General features: G+C 42.4%; 1 pseudogene; it reads right to left on the bottom strand.

Annotated features, from left to right (window-relative positions):
- Positions 1 to 360: 360 nt before the first annotated feature.
- Positions 361 to 5,772, bottom strand: LOC123409080 (annotated as a pseudogene).
- Positions 5,773 to 8,347: the final 2,575 nt, after the last annotated feature.

Raw genomic sequence — 8,347 nt, 5'->3', positions numbered from 1 at the left:
ATCCCTCTTCCACCGGCGGCAACGCAGGCAAGCATCTGCCCAGCACTATCCAGTCTCAACACTGGAGGGGAAACAATGGCAGCGCAACCATGTAGGCCTATAGGGCCACCGCAGCCAACCGAGTCTGTGGGCTTCTCCTTGTACGGCGATGGGGTGTACGGGTGCTGAGGCGCCATGAGGGCCATGTAGGAGATGCGCTGGGCGTCGGGCGACAGAGTGGAAGATGAAACGGATTCCCCTCTCGACCAAGTGGGGAGAAGCAAGGGGAGATCGTGGGTGCGCCATGACTCATGAGTTGGAGGGGGTCGGGATAGAGGAGGTTGGGAGAAGTAAGCTTAGTAGCCTTTACAATGAATATCGCTACTTTAGTTTAGACATATCGCTATTTTTTAGCGAAAATGCCAAATTTCCAATACAGATGGTACTGATAAAATGCGAGAAAAACAGATAGAAATGGAAGTTGAACTCTATTAATTAGTGCATCTCACTCTGACCCATCTCTTTTTAAATAAACACACTGCAAATTAGCAATCTGGGACATGACGAGTGAGAGAGCAGAATGACATACTGCTGCAATAGATGGAGATGCATCTTCTCCATCAGCTGGGTGGGTAATATCAGCTCCAAAAACTATCATGGGCACATCTGTCAGAAGGGGTATCCTCTTGTACAAAGCATCTTCAAGTACTGTATTCCGACCTCCGACCTAATCGCAGAACAACATTCATCTCAGCATTCTCTGGTCCTGATTGTCGAGCAGCTAGCAATTTGTTCATACCTTCACATTGATCTTCAAAGAAAGATTTTCAAGGTATTGTTTCCCACCCTTCTGAACATTTTTGGGTAAGCAGCACTGAGTTATTACTCCAAGCTCGGTTTCACAGAGCTGTTTTATCTTCCCTGCATTATATGACAGAACCTTGGAATTAAAACTGGTTTTATTTTAAAATAGACAGATATCGGCTAAGATTCAATTTAAAGAAACATACCATAAGAACCACTAACATCAGGTAATATGATGATCAATAATTCAAGTTTCTTCCCTTTTATTCCTTGCTCAGCAAGCACTTGTGCAGAATGCCCATATATGTTTCTGATTGCGGACTCCACAGTGTCCTGACGGTGCGCTTGTGTGATATTCACGCATGGATCCATGTTCATTTCCTAGGTAGGAAGATTTATTCAATAAGTTTATGCGCTACTAACAGAAGTTCATTCCAGAAGAAGAAGTTACCATGCCAATGCTATTGCACATGCGAGCCAGATCATGGCAAAACATGCCAATGTCGTTTGGGTTAAGGCGGGATGCGAACGTTAGACATGCCCAATAGTTGATTGATCCTCCATTGACCATTCTGTGGGAAAAACAACGAAACCAACATATTAAAGACTGATGCAGAACACGGATGAAATAGAAGGAAGATATAACATATATCAAAGAAACAAGTAGATACAATCATAGCTACATACCAAGAAATTTAGTAACAGAGACACAAATGTTCTCCACTTATCAATTGGTGCAAAATAACATGCCCCAAGACCAAAGTGATATTGATAACACTGAGCATAGCATATGTTGGCGAGAAATGCAATTATGTGACTATAAAGGAAATAGGGTCAAAGGTATAATAATACCTTGTTTATCATGTTCCATTGTCCCACTGAAGGATTACATACTTTTTCCCGTCCAGAGTCATGATATTTAAGCTAACAACAGGAGAAATAGAGGTCAAATAAATATAAAAATAATGTAAAAACAGTAATGCCAGCATTTTTTGTTTAGAAGCAGTTACCCTCGGGGCAGGTAGTACACGAGCATCGACCAATGCAAGTAGGTTCATGACTTTCATGCCAAATTCTTTTGAATAGTCATCATTGCCATAACTATTCCTATTAACAATCTGAGAAAGATAAAAAGATGGGATGAGTCATATATCCTCAAATCAAATGAATACAAAGATGTTGATATAAGAGCAATACAAAACAAATAACTGTACACTTATGCTTTGCTACAAATACGTAGTACACAGTAATGGAAATTAAGGGCTCAAGTTCACCTCTAGAACATTGCTCTCCCGTTGAGTTGGTCTTTCACATGCCATCTTTAGTATGCTTGAAACTTGGCGTTCATTCAACTTCCGAGAATATCTTTGTCCCGCGGTTATGCTGCAAACCTGAAGAAATCATATGTACAGAATAATGATTTAACTACCAAAACAAAAGACAAACTTAACGAGTTACAAAATAAGAGCAGTCATAAGCACCTACATAGGCAAATATATCGGTCTGCTATCAATACCAGCTTGAAGGCAAGGCCAATTGATATATTTCAGAGAGTAATTGTATTGCTTCTTAAAGTACTGGACAACTGATACGTGCACACCATCTTGATCAAACCTGCAAAATCAAATAATCACTCGACTACATACACGATAAACAAACACAACTAATTTATTATTTAACATTGTCATAAGAATACATGACAAATGTAAAGAAAGTGCATCAAGGAAACATGGCATAAAAGTGAACATATACATTAATTCCTTCAGCGGAGCAGAGGATATGCTAGTGATCTTATAGCGTATGGTTTTATCCTTCCGATGAGTGGCATCAACCCGGACACCTCTAAGGGCTTTCTTCAACTATAATGCAAAAAATAATAAATAATGCAACAATTAGTTTCGCAGGGAGAAAAATAATAGAATAGTTGAAGAGAACAAAATATTGTCATCTTTCATACCTTAATACGATCCCGATCAATCAAGGGCCTTGAAGCATCACGGATATTCAGATATTCGAAAGCAAAATCCATCACTTCTTGGGCCTTATAAAATGTCGTTGCAGAAATATCTGAGAACATAAAATCGAATGACAAATATTAATTACAGGATTTTATTATAGGAGTCTAAAAACAGTGGAACGCGGGATTTTTCAGGTCAGCAGACCACATTTAGGTACAGTCGTACCGATATTTAGTGACAAACCCATCTGTGTGAGGAGAAGGCTTTGGTAATAACCCCTCCAGCATTCAACACCGTTGCCAATTGCGCCACCATGTCCAAATGACTGAGAGAAGAACGATCTAGAGATCGATACGTACCTTTCAATTTAAATAAGACACAAAGAAAATTTGGAATTACAAATATATGGAACGAAAACAGGGGAAGTCAGACTATGAACTTTTTTGCTCCACATCAAGAACGTTAAATGGATTACTTTGTTGTTGGGCACTCCCTCAAGGCGATATCGAGAGCTTGGATTGTGTCTTGCGGCAACTCTCTATTTCTACCAGCCAAAAACTATCGAAGGTTGTACATATCCAGATTTGAAGCAAGCTTTACAGTCACCTCGTATTCCTCCTCGCTAAAAGACAAGAACCAGTACTCTAAAAATCATTACATGAACAAGAAGATTTATTGCCAAAAGGAAAGCTGAAATGTTTTCGTGGTACCGTTGATTCCCTTTTGCGGCATTAGCAAGTTTGACGACGAATACTTTGTTCTTGAATGGCAGTGCACCAGCGGTATACAGGCTCTTCCTTCCATCATTGACAGGCAGCCTACCATCCAAGTGTTCCTTGTAGAGTTTAATGAGTTGGTTGATTATTGATATGTTCCATCCACGAGACCTAGTTTCCGGATCTGTCGCCACCTGCCCATCAGGAAGATGCATGATTATCACACTGAAAATTAACCATGATGATCATGTGCTTGCAGAAATTATATATTCAGAGACTTAAATTTGAAGATAAAACCTCAAAATTTGCATGGTTCAAAAGGCAAATCTAAATTTTTATATTAAATTTGTCAATATAAGTTGCCTAGCTATCTGTTTGTTTATTTTACTAACATTTGGATTAGCTTTTGACATCAACATGTGTTTGGTCCTATATATCTTTTGATCCGGATCCACTTGATGATGGTTCAAAATACAACTTATGACGAATTCAATCCACTTGATGATGCATCTCGATCGAAAAAAGGCACAGATTATTTACGACAATGGAACGAAAAGCATGCAACATAGCGGGTTCAAAGATAATCTTACGTCATAGTGGTAGATCTCCTTGTCGGCGACCTGCACGAGGAAATGGTTGGCGCGGACGCGGCACCTCCTCCCGTTGGTCCCGAACCCCGGCCTCGCCGGGAACTTCTCAGCCTTGCTCGACACCGGCGACAGATTCCCCGGCACCGCCAGCACCCGTTGCTCCAAAACAACACAACTATTGAAAAGGCTAGGGGGTTATTATTAAAAGTAGGTGCATGTAATCCACATTATCCTACAGCTAAAGTAGCAGCATATCTGATTGTTTAATCTAATGGCTGGTATCTGGAGGAGAGAAGTATACATTTGTAATATGTTGACTCTATGAAAGCTTTAATCACCATTAGAAACAATCCTGATTGGAAATTTCTAAAAAGAAACCCAAGCTGTAGCAGATTGATATTATGAATCTAAATGGTTAGAAATTTAATTCAATTGCACTAGCACTAATATGAATATATCAACATATGAATGCGAAATGGTCTTGCAAAAAATAGAACAAAGTTTCCATGATAAGAAACTCACCTGCCCATCAGGAGTTGTTCTAGACCAATATAGGTAAAAAGAACAAGAACTTTCCATCAGGAGTTATTCTAGGCCAGCATGATCTGCACACTGTCAGATGAAGAATTGACATCTCCAGACAACAACTCCACACATTTATAACAAGAATATTGCAAGGCCACAGGAATAAACAAAAAATGAAAATGCATTGACACTTGAGGGCTAATATCCTACCATTATATTATGAATATCAGTATTAATAAATTCTCATTCCATGAATAGAGTGTAAACAACTCAGAACTGACGGCATTTAGTTAGTCAGATCCAGTACTAATCAGAACTTGCTTGGGTGCTCCACAATTTCCTTGCCGAAACCATATTTGCTCTAGTAGAAACCAAATTGCTAGAAATTTATTTATCAAAGCATAATATTTTTTTTTGCAAGTTATAAAAGCATAATATAATTGAAAGAAGTTGCAATACTTGATTTCAAATCTCGCTAATTTCTCCTAACCACCATATCACTCCTCTCCGACTTCAGTTTTACAAATAACTTGCTAAATGTAACATGCTTCTACAAAATATAAAGTCTCTAGTTAATATATAATACAGTATATGTTATTAATCTTCAAAAGATATTGTAAATTTTACAACAACAATGACGACTCTACATGTACATTCCACAAACGTTTTTATATTGGATCCAGCAGTTAAAAATAAAAGTAGACCTCAGTAATGTTTGTGGCTGCTGGATACTTGTCGATAAAATGTACTTCTGAGTAAGGTGAACTTTTTTGTTGGGCTGGGAACCTATCACAGGCAACAAACAATTGATCGAACACCTACCGTGCATGCCATGCCACAGCTAGAGTAACTTGGACGAGTGATTAACCAAGATATTGGAACGACGCACCAGTGAAGACATGCATGGGCAGATCCTGATAGCGCCATGGATTCTGCGCCGGCATTGCCGCGTGTGCTGCAGCCAACGTCGGTCTCGCCTTCATCACTGTCGACGTGCTTGAGGGCTGCTAGGTCACTGGTTCCACCCTCTCCTCTCGCTCCTGTGTGGGACCCCCAGGACGCCGATCTTGTTGATGTCCGGCCGGGACGGCGTCCATGGATAGGCGAGCTCGCACGCGATGCATTTGTCTGGGTCGGTGTCGCCGTGCTGGGCACCACCATGTTCTCTGCCAGGAATGGCATCTTGGGTGGCGGGTTCATCGTCGTGTTCCCTAATGGGTGCGGCTTGAGAAAACATCACCGTGGCTGCTCCCACACCGGGCACCAGCGACCCCAACCGCTGCGGCAACCCGCAAGGCGAGCTGCTACGCGGGTGGCGGTGCAGGGCGGGTCGTAGCCGTCGGAGGAGCAGGTGACCATCCTCCAGCTGGAGGGGAGAAGGTACTTGCCGAAGCGCTGCACCACAAACGCCTTCTTCTCCGGGACGATGCTCAGGCCCAGGTTCGTCGGGGTCGGCGACGGGTCGTAGAAGCACGGCGCAGGGTCCACTCCCCCGCGGTACCACCGCCGTTGCAGCAGCGCCGCCATCACGACTGCGGGGTTGGCGGTGGAGGCGGCAGAGCGGAGGAGGTGGCCGGGGACGGCGCTGCGCGCAAGCATCTGGGACGGCTGCGATGTTGCAGCAGCGCCGCCGTCGCGACTGCGGGGTTGGCGGTGGTGGCGGCGGAGCGGAGGAGGTGGCCAGGGACGGCGCTGCGTGCAAGCATCCGGGTCGGCTGCAATGTTGCAGCAGCGCCGCCGTCGCGACTGCGGGGTTGGCGGTGGCGGCTGCGGAGCGGAGGAGGTGGCCGGGGACGGCGCTGCGCGCAAGCATCCGGGTCGCCGTCGACATCACCGCCGACTGCGGGGTTGGGGGAGACCACGGAGGCCGGCGACGGCTATATGACGCCGCGGTCAATACGCGAGAGAGGAGGGGATCGCGAGAGCGTGGGGGAGGCAGGTGCGTTTGTGGATCGCGTTTTTTTTGCCTTTTGACGGGTTGGGTGGACGTGGGTGGGTCTGAGCGACGGGGGATGGATCACCAGGTGGTGCGTGCGTAGGTTTTAGTGGGGTTTTTCTAAACCATTATATTTGGTTGTGCTAGCGACGGTTTTTTGACTGGTTTATGAAGGGATTAAAAAAATCGATGGAAGGTTGAAAAGGGGGGATGAGCTAACGAGAGGTCGAACCATCGCTGTGGTTGAACCATCACGACGGCACATCCCCCTTTAACAGTAGAGACTAGCAAAAGTGTCCGTGCGTTGTAAGGGAAGAACAAAAAATTCATAATCTCCAATAGCCATGGTCATAATTTGCTGCATCACTAAGATACACTATCAATCTCAATTTTCTGAAACCATGAACAATTTTTGAAATCATAAACATGTTTCAAAACTCGTGCGCATATTTGAAATAGTGAACATTCTCAAATTCACAAACCCTCATACAAATTTTCGAGCATTTTCTAAAATCAAGAACATTGCATACTATTTGCAAACATTTTCGAAAAATAGTGAATGTTTTCTAAATATTTTTCTTGAACTGGCGAACATTTCTAGAATTGACGATCATTTTTTGGAAATTGGTGGAATAGTTTTCAAAATTTATGTACATTTTTTTTATTTAAGGTACATTTTATAATTTAACAAACATTTAAAAAAATTCATGATCCTATTTTTGAATCTGTGAACATTTTAGGAATGAATAAATTAGTTTCCAAGTCATGAAATGTTTCTGATTTTATAGGATATTTTTCCATTCATGATCATTTTTTGAATTTGCAAAATGTTATTCAATTTCATTAACATTATTGAATACATGAACTTTAAAAAAAAATCATTAACATATTTTGATTGCCCGAGCATTTGTTTTTAATATTTTGAACATTCACCGAATCAGCAAATATTTTTAACAAAATAACCGACATTTTTGTAGCCACAAATATTTTTGATTGGTTAAATATTTTATTTATAAATTCTCACTTCTTTATTTTTAGAATTTTTTTATGTCCCTAAATATTTAAAGTGGAAAATAATAAACCTAGAAGAAAAAATAAAAAATAAAAAAGGAAATTTTGAAAAATATGCCGTCCGGACATGGCTGGCCCAAACGGGCTTGCTGCACTTCTCCCACCGTGTAGACCCTAGTACAGGAGGTTAGTACTACATGTGTCGGCCCAAGCGAGAGATTTCAATGTGTGAAACGTTTTTTTATCACTTATATGTGACATTGGTGTGTAATCATTTATAAATCTGGAGACAGTTTGTGTGATATAGATATAGATATATCTCGCACGTTTCTTGTTCACATGCTTTCGTTTCTCTCTTTGACTCTATGCATCGGATTGCATCCTTTACAGCAGCGAGACGCTAGCCTGACCACCTCTCCTCTCTCCTTACCTTCCCATGGAGCATTTCTACAGTGCTCCTTCACCTTTGTTTCCTATAACGGTCGCTCCCTACTACTACGACCTATCCACTTCGATGTTTCCAGCTGGCCATCACTCGGTGAACTAGGTGATGCAGGAGAGCAGACCACTTATGTTGCAAGACCTACCGCGCCCTCCTATGAGCGGCCTCACGCATTGCGGTGAGCAGTTATTGGGGTGGCACTGCTAATTAACGATGCAGATGGATGTTATGACTAGCACACGCCGGTAATGCGATTGCGATTGTCGGGAGTTGTGATGGGTTGTGCGACATGCAAGGATGCTAGGACCGGCGATGCTCGAGTTGCGACAAGCATGTCGCAATGTTGTGATGAGGGGATGTTACGCTGAGGATGTTGGGATGGGGCA

This window comes from Hordeum vulgare, chromosome 7H (genome assembly GCF_904849725.1).
Source record: "Hordeum vulgare subsp. vulgare chromosome 7H, MorexV3_pseudomolecules_assembly, whole genome shotgun sequence".
Taxonomy (NCBI): domain Eukaryota; kingdom Viridiplantae; phylum Streptophyta; class Magnoliopsida; order Poales; family Poaceae; genus Hordeum; species Hordeum vulgare.
Note: the sequence above shows the minus strand (reverse complement) of the source record. Positions and strands in the feature narration are given on the sequence as shown.